The sequence below is a fragment of the Talpa occidentalis genome, unplaced genomic scaffold, assembly GCF_014898055.3.
Source record: "Talpa occidentalis isolate TD23 unplaced genomic scaffold, MPIMG_talOcc4v2.1 talOcc4.5, whole genome shotgun sequence".
NCBI lineage: Eukaryota > Metazoa > Chordata > Mammalia > Eulipotyphla > Talpidae > Talpa > Talpa occidentalis.
In genome coordinates, this window is record NW_023604861.1 from 72,177,775 (window position 1) to 72,191,578 (window position 13,804).

The window sequence follows — 13,804 nt, forward strand, 5'->3', positions numbered from 1 at the left end:
CAATGTTACATTAATAAAAAGTTATTTAAAAAGTTCTTTTCTGTTTTTAAAATAAACTTTTTTATTTTTTCTTATATTTTAAGCACTTGTTATTATATCTTCATTGTAATGGTTTTCACCTACATTCATAGTATATGTAGATACTTTCTCCAAGTCCTTCTTCATCTTCCCCTCTTAATTCATAGTCTTATTTTTAGGAAGTTAATTATACTTTCAGGTTAAATGTGTATAATGGAAAATACACATTTTTGCCACTCAGATTTACATACCAGAATTCCCAATAATTGATAAATGGCATCTTAAACAATTATTTGTGCTTTGGGCCTCCCTGGTGGCTCTGGAGTTGAAGACAGCACTGTCAGGCTATTGCCAGCCACTGCAGCAGGAGTTTGATTCCCAGCCGGCCTGGGAGGTACCCATATGGCGCAGTAGACTTCTCCTGTCTCACCCGCTGTAGTTTATTTCAGTAGATGTATTGAGCAGTGTATTTCAGTAGATCTGCCTGTTCTGCTCCCCACTCTGTCTCTGGTGAATCCTCTCACTCCCTGCACCTCTGCCCTGTACTCTAGTTCTTGTATGCATAAGCAAATAAATCTTTATGAAAAAAATTATTAGTGCTTTCTCCATATTTGTGACTTCATAAATACCCATGACTCTGGACATAATGTCTGAATTATGACTCTGAATCTGTATTTCTAGTATGAAGAGATATCTTTCCTGCATAAAATCTTTTGCTGCTATTGTTTAGTCTGTTTCACAGAACAAGATTAGCCCTCCCCAGAAGCTAAAACCAGAACCAGGTTGACATCCCAGGTTCCTCTTTTCCCTTGATTTTCTTTCTCTAATTGGCAACCATGCCCTACTTTAATGTGGCCCTTAAATCTATTCCCTTCTCACAAGTCCTACCACTTCTGCCTTAAATCTAGTCTTCATAATAGCTTGCTTGGATATGGCAGATACTTCATAACAAGCTTTATTTTGCCAGATAGCCTTTTCAACTCCATCTTCCAAATCCCTACTATAATGATAACTGAAAATGAAAATTTAAATATGCCCTTTTCTGTTTAGTAACCATGATATTCTCATTCACTTTTTTATCTGTAGAGAATGAGGCAAGGATTGGCATATAATAATTATATTCACTTCAGAGCATTGTTTTAGGGATTAGATTATTCATATAAAACATAAATGATAGCCATTAGTTACCGATATTGTCACCACTGTTACAGTAGTTATAACAAAAGAATATGGCATGAATATGAAAGAACAAGTCATTTTCAGGTTGAAGTTTGAGCCCCTACCATAATGCAAAAGAACCATTATGGTCTGGTTCTGCTAACACTTTAATAACATTTCATGCTCTCTTCATAATCCCATCTATGCTCCAAAAATTCTGAACCTTCAGCAACTTGGAGGGTGGATATTGTTCTATTTCACCTTCATGATTTTTCACTTGCCACTTTCTCTGTACACAATGCCATTGCTTACATACCTCTCTGCTTAGTTTATAGTGATAGTTACCCTGCCAGCCTTGACCCAGGCTGAGCTTTCTCTGTGTTGAGTTAGGGTCTGTCCTTTGTGCATTTTGGCATCCTGGGCATAGTTCTAACACAATGATTGTCACAGGGATCTATTAGTCTTGCTTACTTGTCTTACCTACTCATGACAGTTGAGAGTGACTTGACATCTAGTGACATCTAGTGACTTGGGCCACGGCAGATAGATATTCAGTGAATCAATAAAATTTTCCATCTTAAGATTTTGGTTCTTTCTCTTTGTTCTCCTTAGAACTATCATCTTCTTGGCTTGACTTAATTCAACTCTCATTTTCATGATGAAGACTTTGGGGACCTTTTTGAACAAGAGTTGTCATTACACATTGCATGACTATTGTAGCTCCTGGAGAAGCATGGGCTTGCAGGAGGCAGAGCTGCCTAAGAGCTAGGGACTTGGGGAGAATTAGTCCACCTCTATGAATCTTGATTTCTTCATCTCTTTTTTTAGAATTTAATTTAATTTAATTATTTTTTAAAGATTTATTTATTTATTTATTCATACAAGCACCGGGTACAGTCAGAAGCGCGGGAGGGCGAGAGAACTCACCAGTCAGAGTGGAGAGCAGAGCAGGCAGACCGATGAGGTACACTGCTGAGGGGAGCAGAGGGCGGCAGGAGAGGTCTGCGCGCCATGTGGAACCCTCACCAGTGGCCAGGGATAGAACCCGCACCGCAGAGGCTGCGGGCAACCTCACAACCCAGCGTTCAACCGCTGTGCCACTGGGGAGGCCCGATGTCTTCATCTCTTAATTGTGATATTCATACTTTCCTCATAAGATTGTATGAACCATTATAGGTGAAGATACAGGAGAAAATATGTGTAGAGTCTGGCACTGTTAGGGGTTGTAAATATTTGTACATTTACTAAAGTGTCTCAATCACAAATGATTTTCATCACTGAGAGAATAACTATCCTATTTAGAAATGGGAAAAATAAAATTTGTGTAGGAAATCGGTAATTATTTCCTCTAAATATGAATTTCCACTTTTGGAAAAAATAGAAAATCATAATAGTACTTAATTATTTTTGAGATTTTTTGTTTCTAATCCTCCTAAGTGTTCTTGCCAAATGTGTTTTATTTAATTCATTGCACAATTTGAGAAAATGATGTTCATTGAAATTAGACAAAATTTTTCCAATAGTTGTTAATAATAAGCATCAGTTTTTCAAACTATTGATTTTTGGACTCAATTCTATTGGGGTTGATCCTAAAGAAATAAAATCTGAGGTGAACATGAAGATATATGTATTTGGGTATTTACCATTGGTTTATTTATAATTATATGAAATTAGGAAAAGTCCTTAATTTCCCAAAATAAGGAATTATTTATGGAAAATTGACAAGACTTGAATATTCATTAATATTTACATGCTAATATGTTCACTTGTTAAATTTTTTAAATGAGCATTTTGTATTTCTAAGCATTTCTTAATTTGTATATTTGAAAATGGAAGACCACAATTACAATAAAATTTCTTTTTCTATTTTTGGTCTACCCAGTTCTTCATATCTTCTGATATATGTTGAACTGATTTCTTTTTCCAGAAGTATATAGGATTTCTGCTAGTTTTTGTGTTGGAAATCTTGCACAAATTCAAACTTAAAATGTGAAATTCATCACAGAAAGAGTCATTATTAGAAAAGGGAGTCACTTACAGTATCCCAAAACAAACCTATCATTTCTGCAGAGCTGAACAGTTTACTTAACCAATGAGGATATAAATATTTGCATATCTGATAGATTAATGCCAGCTTTAGATTTAACACACAGAGCACAGCTGCTGTTGGCTGATGATTTTGCTGCTGCAAATTCAAATATTAGCCAAATCCAGTGAATAGATATTTTTGGCTTCTGTTGATAGAAGTTTTGCAAAAGTGGCTTGAATACCTGAGATAAAAGACAGTCATGTTTTTTGAAGGTAACTGCTATTACTCATAACTTGAACTGCTCCAAATTGTGGCATTAAAAATGGTAGATGTTAGTAGAAAAATTTATGTGAGATGATAGTGTTAGTAGAAAAGTGTATGTGAGATGATAGTATAAGAAAAATGATAGGGTGGTACAAGCGGTTAAGGGTCAGTGCTGTGAAGCTATCTGCAGTCCCTTGCCGGGGAGCTGACCCACATGGTGCAGGACCTCTCCTGTCTCGCCCACTGCTCCCCTCAGCAGTATTTCAGTAGAAACACCTGTTCTGCTCCCCACTCTGTCGCTGGCGAATCTTCTCACTGCCACCCCCCCATGCCTCTGGCCTACATTCTAGTTCTTGTACATATGAATAAATAAATAAAAATAAATCTTTTTAAAAAAAGAAAAAAAAAGATATAATGGAACAAGCTGGGTTTTCAAGTCACCCAGTTTTCCATAACATAAAAATAAATTCTGTCTACTCACTCCAAAAGGCTATGTAGAATTTACAACTAGAAATGTTAACTTTCCCTATTTCTTCCATTTAATGTGTTAAACTCTTTGATTTATAGCAAATCAAGTGTTCTTAGTATTATAGAAGATTTAAAAAACTAACTTTTTCAGTTTTTAAAGATGATTGATTTTGACACAAATTTATAATAAATCCATACTTTGCCTGCTTGGTTACCATCAACATAAACACACACACACACACACACACACAGAGCACACAAAGGAAGCCTGAGGTGAGGTCATCCTCACAGAGATCTGGAGCAGAGAGTGCTCAGGGCAAGTATGGGGTGCTTGGGCATCCGGAGCACTGTGATTAAAAGGCAATTTATGCTGTGTCTCTTTTACACTAATAACCATTCCATGTGAAAGCTCTCCAGGAATAAATGTACTGTGGTAAGAAGTTGGGTCAACTTTACATTTCAAAAATCAAACATAACAAAACACATAAAAATTGTGACCATTTAGTGAATGAAATGATAGCAGCTTTGGTGGCAAGCTTCCGAGTTAGGAAATCTGAGTTTTGTTTCGTTGATCTTGAGCACTGCTTAGGTCTTTATATTTTATTTGCCTTTTATAATAGGGAAAGTATTCTTTCCTACTTTCAAGGTTGACCAAGGATGTATTGCTATCTCAAAAAATACTTTTACTCTTTTCTGAAAGTGCTACAAAATAAATACAAGATAATAATGGGTATAAAGATTTTTAATAAACCCTTTGATATTAACTTTCAAAGAAAATCACATAATGATAAGTTGGACTTAAGTTGTCCCTAAAGGTAGAAGTCAGTTGCTGTTTAAATCAAAAATAAAAGTCAATTGTCATAATGTTGTTCAGTGAGGAGAAGATTCTAATTTTGCCTCTGTTCCCTATTAGGCACACACCCCCTCCTTGGAAAGCTTCTTAAACTCTGTGCCCCACATTCCTATTCTGCAAATTACAGGCTTTGGACAGATTATATTGAAGACCCAATTTAAAAATTTTACCTGCACCATGGACCATAATTTATTCCCCCTTTGAGAATATTTTATTTGACATTTCTTTGAATAATAAAAACTGATTAAAAACCTTAAGGAGATAGAATGCTAGAAACTTTAGCTAATGAGAACCAGCTTTTGAAGAAAGCAGATGTGTCGCAGGGTGAGAGGGCATGGGGAATGGTTAAAAACATTTCATTGGCAAAACATTTATTTCTGATGAAATTTTGGTAAAGTCATTTTGGTGGGAATGTCAAAACAATTTTTTTATATAACCAGTGAGGATTAAAAATATGTGTAACTTAATGTAAGAAATGATTTAATTGCAACTACCCCTAAAACATAAGAGTGGATGGAAATTTCCAAATACTAAATCTTGGTGAAGAGATGGAGTAATTGAAACTATGGTGGAAAATTATGGGGGCTTTGGTGGTGGGCGAGGTGTGGTAACATATATTTATAGAGGGTGAACCTATTCCCCTAAAGCCTATGCAGTTTGTGACCCAAGTTTACCTCTATAAATATAATTTAAAAAAAGGCAACACTCCAACCAACAGGAGTTTCTTGTAAGGTTAATCTAGACATGACTATAATCTAACAGCACTACCTCTAGATATTTACCTGAGGGAAATATAAACTCGCATCTACCAAAAAGACTTGTATAGTTAAAAAAAAAAAAAATTAAAGGTTTATTTATTTATTTATTTATTTATTTATACAAGCACTGGGTACAGTCAGAAGTGCGGGAGGGTGAGAGAATTCACCAGAGCCAGAGTGGGGCACAGAACAGGCAGACTGAGGAAATACACTGCTGAGGGGAGCAGCGGGTGTGGCAGGAGAGGGCTGCATGCCATGTGGGACCCTCGACCAGTGGCCAGGGATCAAACAAGCGCTGCAGAGGCTGCGGGCAGCTTCGCAGCCCAGCGCTCAACCACTGCGCCACCAGGTGAGGCCCTATAGTAAAATTTAAAGTAGCTTTATTAGTAGTAGCCCAGACTGAAGTAACCCAGATACCCATGGGTAAAATAATAGGTAATTACGGTATATTTAGACAATGAAATATTCATAAAAGAAAGGAGTGAAATATATCTGGATGTATTCAATAACATGCCTAAACATTGTGTTGAGTAAAAGAAGTAAGACATGACTGTATATGGTCTATTACATGAAGTTGAAGAACAGGTAAGACCATGGGTGAAGTGACTGATTGGAAAGAGAAATGGAAATCTCTATCTTGATTAGGGTAATGACTACATGGATGTGTACATTTATCAAAATAAGTAAAATTGTGTTTTTAAGATATATGCACTTAACAATATGTAAAATTTACCTCAGTACTAATAATACTAAAAGGAGGGGGGAGGATTTTATGATAAATCAAAGAGTTGACCATGGGAGGATTAAAGATCTACCTTAAAATGATAAAAAGACAATAGGATGTTAGTGGATCATGGGCAAGAAGGGAAGTATTATTTGCAGTCATCCATGGAAGAGATGGATTTGCTTATTCTTAAATGGAGTGTTTTAAGTTTACACAAAGCAGCAGTTCTGAAGTTGTTTCACTCTGCCCTTCATGATGACAGTAAACAAAGAGAATGAAAATAAATATTCTTCCCATGGTATATTATTCTTCATGATCTCAGAAGTTCAAATAATACACACACACCCTTAACTTTGGAAAATAGTAGATATTTCCTATTTAAAACTGGCCTTGCTCCATAGTGGCACGCATGACTCAAGAAAAAATGAGGACTCTGTTAGATAAAACAAGAGGCTGGAGGTTTGCATACTGGTAGTTGCATGCATTTTTGGGAGTGGTAACGGAGGCTTAATATTTAATTGTGTGTGAAGGGAGTGAGCATCCATGAATGAGAATACTGATTAGCATAGCTTTACTAGAATGCATGTTTTCTGAGAATCTAGGCTGTTGTTGATCACTTTGTTCCCTTATTATTAGGGTGGGAAGTGGGTGGGGAAGTTCACTTGTGACTGATGGGTCAGCTCAAGCATAAACAGACTTTGACTCCAGGTTATGATACATAATACATATTTCTTTCATTAATAATCAGTTCACTAACCTGAATCAGCTTTCGTACAATGTAACTTCACAAAGCACAAAATCACTCTATATTCTATCTTGATTAATCTGCTATAAATCAGATTGAAAACTCCATCTTGATATAGATTAAAAAAAATACCTCAACAAGTCAACTTCAGCCTAGTAAATTAATCGTTCATGTAAAGGGGAAACGTGGGTGATTTATAGAGTTCCTTTGAAACACTACCTCATATTTTAATGGAACTATTTAAAAAAAAAACTTTAGAGAGAAAGGTTCAATAATATCCTGGTAATATGTCATATTTTATTTAAAATGACTTTTTTTGGGGAACAGCCTTTTGACTTACTTGTTATAAGATTATAGCCTAAACTATCAACAAGATCATATTTATTTCACAAGAAAAGTCTAACCTGTCCATTAAAAAGACATCTAAATATAAAATCACTGTATTCAAATATTTGAAGGACTGTCATATAGAAGAAGGAAAAGTAATTTTTACATTGTCCTAGTGGGCAGTCTTTCTAAATAGTAGAAGAGGGAGGGCCTCCCCTGCTGGCTCAGCGGTTGAGTGCTGGGCTGCCAGGCTGCCTGCAGCCTCTCAGCCTCTGCAGCGCTGGTTCATTCCCCCTCCGCTGGCGAGGGTCCCACAAAAAAACAAACAAACAAACAAACAAACAAACAAAAAACCCTCAATCCAAAAAAGTTTCCATATCCTGATTTCAAGTAAACACATTCCAAAAGGCTTGAAGTTGAAAGGAGAAGGACAAAAGAGAAAGTCACTCTCTGTTTTCCACTTTAAGTCATTCTAATTTCCTGAAGGGTAGTACAAGAGGTAAAGCCATTTCTTTAAATAAGAACCTTTTGAGTTATTTTATCTTTTAAATATGTGTTTAAAGAGACTACCCCTGTTGGTTTCTTTTATTTGAGGTTTCTTTTCTTTTTTTTGTTTTTGCACTATTTTTACTTTATTTTTTAATTTAAATTTTATTTTTATATTCCCCATACAATTACAACCCCCTTATTTTGACCCCAATCCCTCCCCTCCCCGCCCCCCACCCCCCATAGAGTGTCTCTGGTTCATAGTTGTTTGTTGATTTTGATATTTTCTTTCTTATAGTTATTCTTTTTCCTAGTCCCTTATTTAAGTTTTCTAGATTCCTGCTATGAGTGAGACCATCCAGTATTTTCTTTTTTTTTTCTGGCTTATTTCGCTGAGCATGATCCCTTCCAGCATGATCCGTGTTGCTGCAAATTGCATGTGTTTATTTTTTTTGAATGCTGAGTAATATTCCATGGTGTATATGTACCACATCTTCTTGATCCAGTCATCTATTTTTGGGCATTTGGGTTGTTTCCAAAGCTTAGCTATTGTAAATAGTGCTGCTATAAACATAGGGGTGCAGGTGCTCTTTGGAATTGATGTTTCTGTGTCCTTTGGGTAAATACCTAGGAGTGGAATTGCTGGATCATATGGAAGCTCTATGTTTAGTAGGTCAAGAAATCTCTACACAGGTCTCCATAGTGGTTGGACCAGTTTGCATTCCCACCAACCGTGCAGGAAAAAACAAAGATGTTAGAATAATTTTCCTTGGAATGCAGAAGAACAGAAATAAGTTGGTTTCAGAAATTTAAAAAATGTAATATTAAAGTTGAATGATGACAGTAATTATTATTTCTTTGATATTCCCAAACATTTATTCTAAAAGCAGTAAGGGGACCCTTCGTGGTGGCGCAAAGGGTTAAGTCACAGCACTATGAAGCAATCCACAAATCCGCAGCTACTGCAGCATGAGTTCGATCCCCGGCCAGGGAGGTGACCCATATGGTGCACTAGACTTCTGTTTTGCCCGCTGCTCTCCTCAGCAGTGTATTTCAGTAGGTCCACCTGTTCTGCTCCCCACTCTGTCTCTGGTGAATCCTGTCACCCCCCTCCACCTCTGGCCTGTACCCCAGTTCTTGTATGCATAAATAAATAAATCTTTAAAAAAATTAAAGTAGAAATGGAGACTTAAAAATCTCCTCCGAGGGCCTCCCCTGGTGGCACAGGCAGTTGAGCGCTGTGAAGCTGTCCACAGCCTCCGCAGTGCTGGTTCGATCCAGGCCGGCCAGGGAGGGTCCCACATGGTGAAGCAGACCTCTCCTGTCTCGCCTGCTGCTCCCCTCAGCAGTGTGTTTCTTCAATCTGCCTGTTCTGTTCCCCACTCTGTCTCTGGTGAATCCTCTTACCCTCCCGCGCATCTGACCTGTACCCCGTTTCTTGTATAAATAAATAAATCAATAAATCTTTAAAAAAATAGTAGAAGAAGGAAATATACAGGGAAATGAAAGAACTTGTAACATTTAGAGAATGGAAAGAGTTGAGTCTCTTGAAATAAGTGTTTATTACCAAAGGGTTCAAGTCTGATCTTAGTCATCCTCTCAGAAATATTGCATAGGGATTCTGAGTGTGTGAGAAATTGATCCACAGACCTCTACATATTCCAACAGCTCTAGAACTATACCTATTTGAAATACATGGGTAGTTTTTAAATGATACTTTCTTTAGAAACAAATGTCTATGGGAAAGTGATTTCTAACACTAGACTGGGAAGGGAGAGTAGTTTTGTATACTCTCTAACACATGAAATTATTGAAGTGATAATCCAACCTTTCCTTCAATAACCCCAGGAATTTAGAACTTGTTGTCTCATGGAATGATCCACCTAATTTTGTGGATTAATAACTCAAATCATTGAATTCATTGAACATGAATTAATAATTTGAATTATTAATATTTTCTCCTTATACTAGACCAGCAGTTCAAAGGTCATCTGGAGGGTTTGGAGTTTCTTTCATGGTCAAAATTATGTTCAGGATAATATTTAGACATTACTTGGCCTTTTCATTCTCATCCTCCCATAAGAGCATGGTGGGAGTTTTTTGTGGCTATATGACATGTGGCATCATCATAGACAGAATGTGAAAGTGTTAGGGGGAAAAGGATGTCCTAAAGCTAATTCCATGCAGGCTTTGTGGACTCCACCCCGACTCCAGACCAAAGCCATTAAGGCATTGAGAAAGACAAATCCCACCACCACCAAAGGAAAGGTTGCTGGAACCTGAGTGTGGGGTTAAGCAGCCAGGTTTGGTATAAAACCAGACACGTGGGCTTTGTGTGTGTGTTTGTGTGTGTGTGTGGGGGGTCCCTTTTTTGGCTCTCCGCCAGCTCGCAGTGCTCCGCCAGCTCTCGGAGTGCCTTTGGGTTTCCAGGTCGGTGGATAGGGTAGGACGCATTAAAGACTTTATTTCCCTATTTACTCCCTGAGTCGTACATTTCCTCATTTCCCTTTCCCTTATAAATAAACCTTTTATTAACCTTTTGTGTATGCCTGCAGTGGAGTATAAATAAGTCCCTTTTAAGCACGCTGGTGAGGACCCACAGCCAGGCAACCCGTTTTTATATCGGGGTAACAAAAGCAGATATGAAAATCCAGCCAGACATTTAATGAACCAGACATTAAAGTGATTTGAACAACTGTGCCCTTCTTCCTATTTTTTTTTTAGATTGTAGCTATTTTTCATTCAAAATGTTATTTATGCTTATATGTATTACATTTACTATTATTTTTAAATGAATTAATAAATATTTTTGTTGTTCATCTTTAATTTTAAATATGATTATCAATAGGTTAACTCACTTAGTGGGTGTCTTTGATATTTGTTGAATGTGAAAATGTTCTGCTATAAAAAAAAAATCGGGGAACTATTCTTCCAGGTAAAAGACTACTTACCTTTTCACTTTTACTCAGAGAACCTAGATCTATGTAGGATATGTTTAATACAAATTTGATCTGAGAACCTTGCAAATACTTGAAGACAGTGTATTAATCTCATTTTCTAAGTCTCCCTCTTATACATAAAGGGCCATGAGCTCCTTCAGTTATATATAACATATGATTTTGAGTTTCCACACTATTTGATAGCTCTTTCTTGACTGTATTTCAGTGACTGATGTATCATCTTAAATATATCTGTCAGATATGAGTAAAATATTTTAGGTCATATTTTTAATAGTAGAGTGGGACCATTATCCTTATTATTGGAATTTTGCTGCTATTCACACTGTTTAAGATTGAATTAATATTTTTGGCAGTCATATCAAGATTATTGATGCACATGGAGCTTACAGCTAAGATTTTTAAATGCTTTTCGTTAGGCCATCACTTCTAAATCACATTTTCCAACTCTTTTATTTTTTTGTAATAATTCTTTTTTTATTCAATGGAAGACTTTGCTCTCTATTAAATTGAATCTTACTTGAGTCACACAATTATTACAACACACTGGGATATTTTTCAGACCCCTATTGTGCCATCTCATATATTAGTTAGTTTTCTCGGCTGTGAACCTTCAAATATTCAATAACTATGGCATTTACATGTTGAATTGAATTACTAATGCTGCACAAGGCTTATAGAAAAGTTCTAGAACTCATCACTGTAGCACTTCTTTCATATTGAAGATATTTTCCTTTTTAGATTCATCAGCACTTTCCTAAGAGATGCCAAAATGCCAACCATGAGTTCCTTCAGTATCCTGAGCAAGATTTCGCCCATGAACCAATAAAGTTCTTTACAATCTCCATTCTACTAGCTCTCCTGTCACCCATTTTTCCACCTACTCCATACTTTCTGTATCCCCCTTAGAGTGTTTGAAATGGAGGAAACCTGAGGGGGAGGGGACGACCTGACTGGTGGATCCTCATCTGCATCCTTAAGAATGCAGGGCATGACCCAAAAACAGACAGGTGGAAAGAAACAACAGGATTTATTTACATAGAAAAGGAGAGGGGAGAGCAAAAGAGGGAGAGAGTTGAATTTATAGGCTGGTATATGTGGCCAGATACTGACTGGCCTACCCCGGGTAGTGTCTGCTGAGCAGATACCAAGGTCTGAGCTGAACACACAACTCTGGCATATCTACATCACCTCTCCTTGTGAGCCAGTCAACTGCTGAATTCCCAGCCCCTCAACTGCCAAAGTGCCAGCCATTTTGTAAATGTCAAAACTCCAGCTCTGCCCCTTTATCTCATTAGCCCCATAGGACATCATGAGGTGGAGTTGTGAAACCTGCAGCTTCTACCATCAAGTTAGGTATAAGCTCCACCTACTGGCTTGTAGGTTGCTCCTCACTGTTCTTCTTACATGTTTACCCTTTTATATTAAAAAAAAAAAAATGACTCTTGGACAGAGAAAGCAAAGAGTTGAATGGCTTTACTTTCAGCAGTTATTTTATACCCTCTGCCCCACATACACCTTCTGACATTTTTATCTTCCTCTTGCTCTAGATATAGCTTTAAAAGGCTGTGTTGTCATTAGTGTTTCTCACAAGTTTCCACTCGTTTGGGTTTTCTACTCAAATGATACTGTTCCTCCCTGGAGAGTACTCGCTTCACCATTGGTGATTTACCCTCCTTTAATCTATTGTGTGCACCTTTACAGAATCTGCACTTGTCAGGTTGCCCCCTGTGCTGCCACCTGACCTGTTTGGATACCTCTCTTTTCTATATTGTCAGAAATTCATTTTTGAAAATCTCCCTATTGTCTTGAGCAGCTTTTGCTTTCATGAGCCTCTGGCCTTGCTTATCTTTCCATGTAACACTTTGAAATCACCTTTTTTTAAAGTCGGCAGTACCAATGTGACTATACTTAGCTCTTTCGTAGTTTGGCTTCATGAACTCTGAAATAACACAGTCACTTTAAAAACATCTAATGTCCCAAAACTCTTAAGTTCTCAAATTTGTATGACATTTAAATGCCACATTTATTTTCAAAATGATTTCTTGCTACCAAAAATATATTTTTCTTGTCTCTGGGATAGAATGCAAATGTTTTATTTCCATTGCATGTTTGTTTGATGTTAGTACAACTTGCCATGTGCTGAAAGCCATATATGTATTTGTTAACACAATGCCAACTATTTCAAATGTAATTTATTTCAGTTAGAAAGCATTTTATTAATGTATCCATTTTTTTGTGATAAGCTAAAAGTAAGAAAAATATAAGAGTTGGTCCCTGTCTCACATAATTTATGATATGCCTATGAAGAAAAAACAGACTACGCAAGCAAATTGTAAATATCAGGAAATAATTTGTGTGATAATATATTGATTTCTTTAGTCATTCACTTAACAATGACTTATTAACTATCTGCTATAAACAGGTTCCTTTACTATCCAAAAGTATAGTGATCCTATGAAACCTTTTGTAATATGAAACCTTTTGTAATATGAAACCTTTTGTAATATGAAACCTTTTATAATATGAAATATCAATGTTACATAGAAAAAATTTTGAGCATTACCAAATACCAAAAATAACCAAATAATACCAAATAACACATGAATGCTGAAATGATACAGATACTAAAAGCAGTAATGATATGATGATATACTGTGTATATAAAGTAGTTCTGAGGGAGGAGCTTGATGACACCACTCTCCCTGTTCTGGATACACAGTGCCTCCAGAAGGGATGCTGCAAAACAAATGGTGAATTCTATGTCCATGTTTTGTCTTTTGGTGTAAAAGCGGAAATTCTCTTGGGAGTTCTTTCTGTTACCAAAAGCAGTACTACTGTAGATTTTTTTTTTTAAGATTTATTTATACAAGAACTGGGGTACAGGTCAGAGGCGCGGGAGGGTGAGAGAATTCACCAGAGAGCGGGGAGCAGAACAGGCAGACGGACCGAAGACACTGCTGAGGGGAGCAGTGGGCGAGGCAGGAGAGGTCTGCCATGACATGTGGGATGGCGGG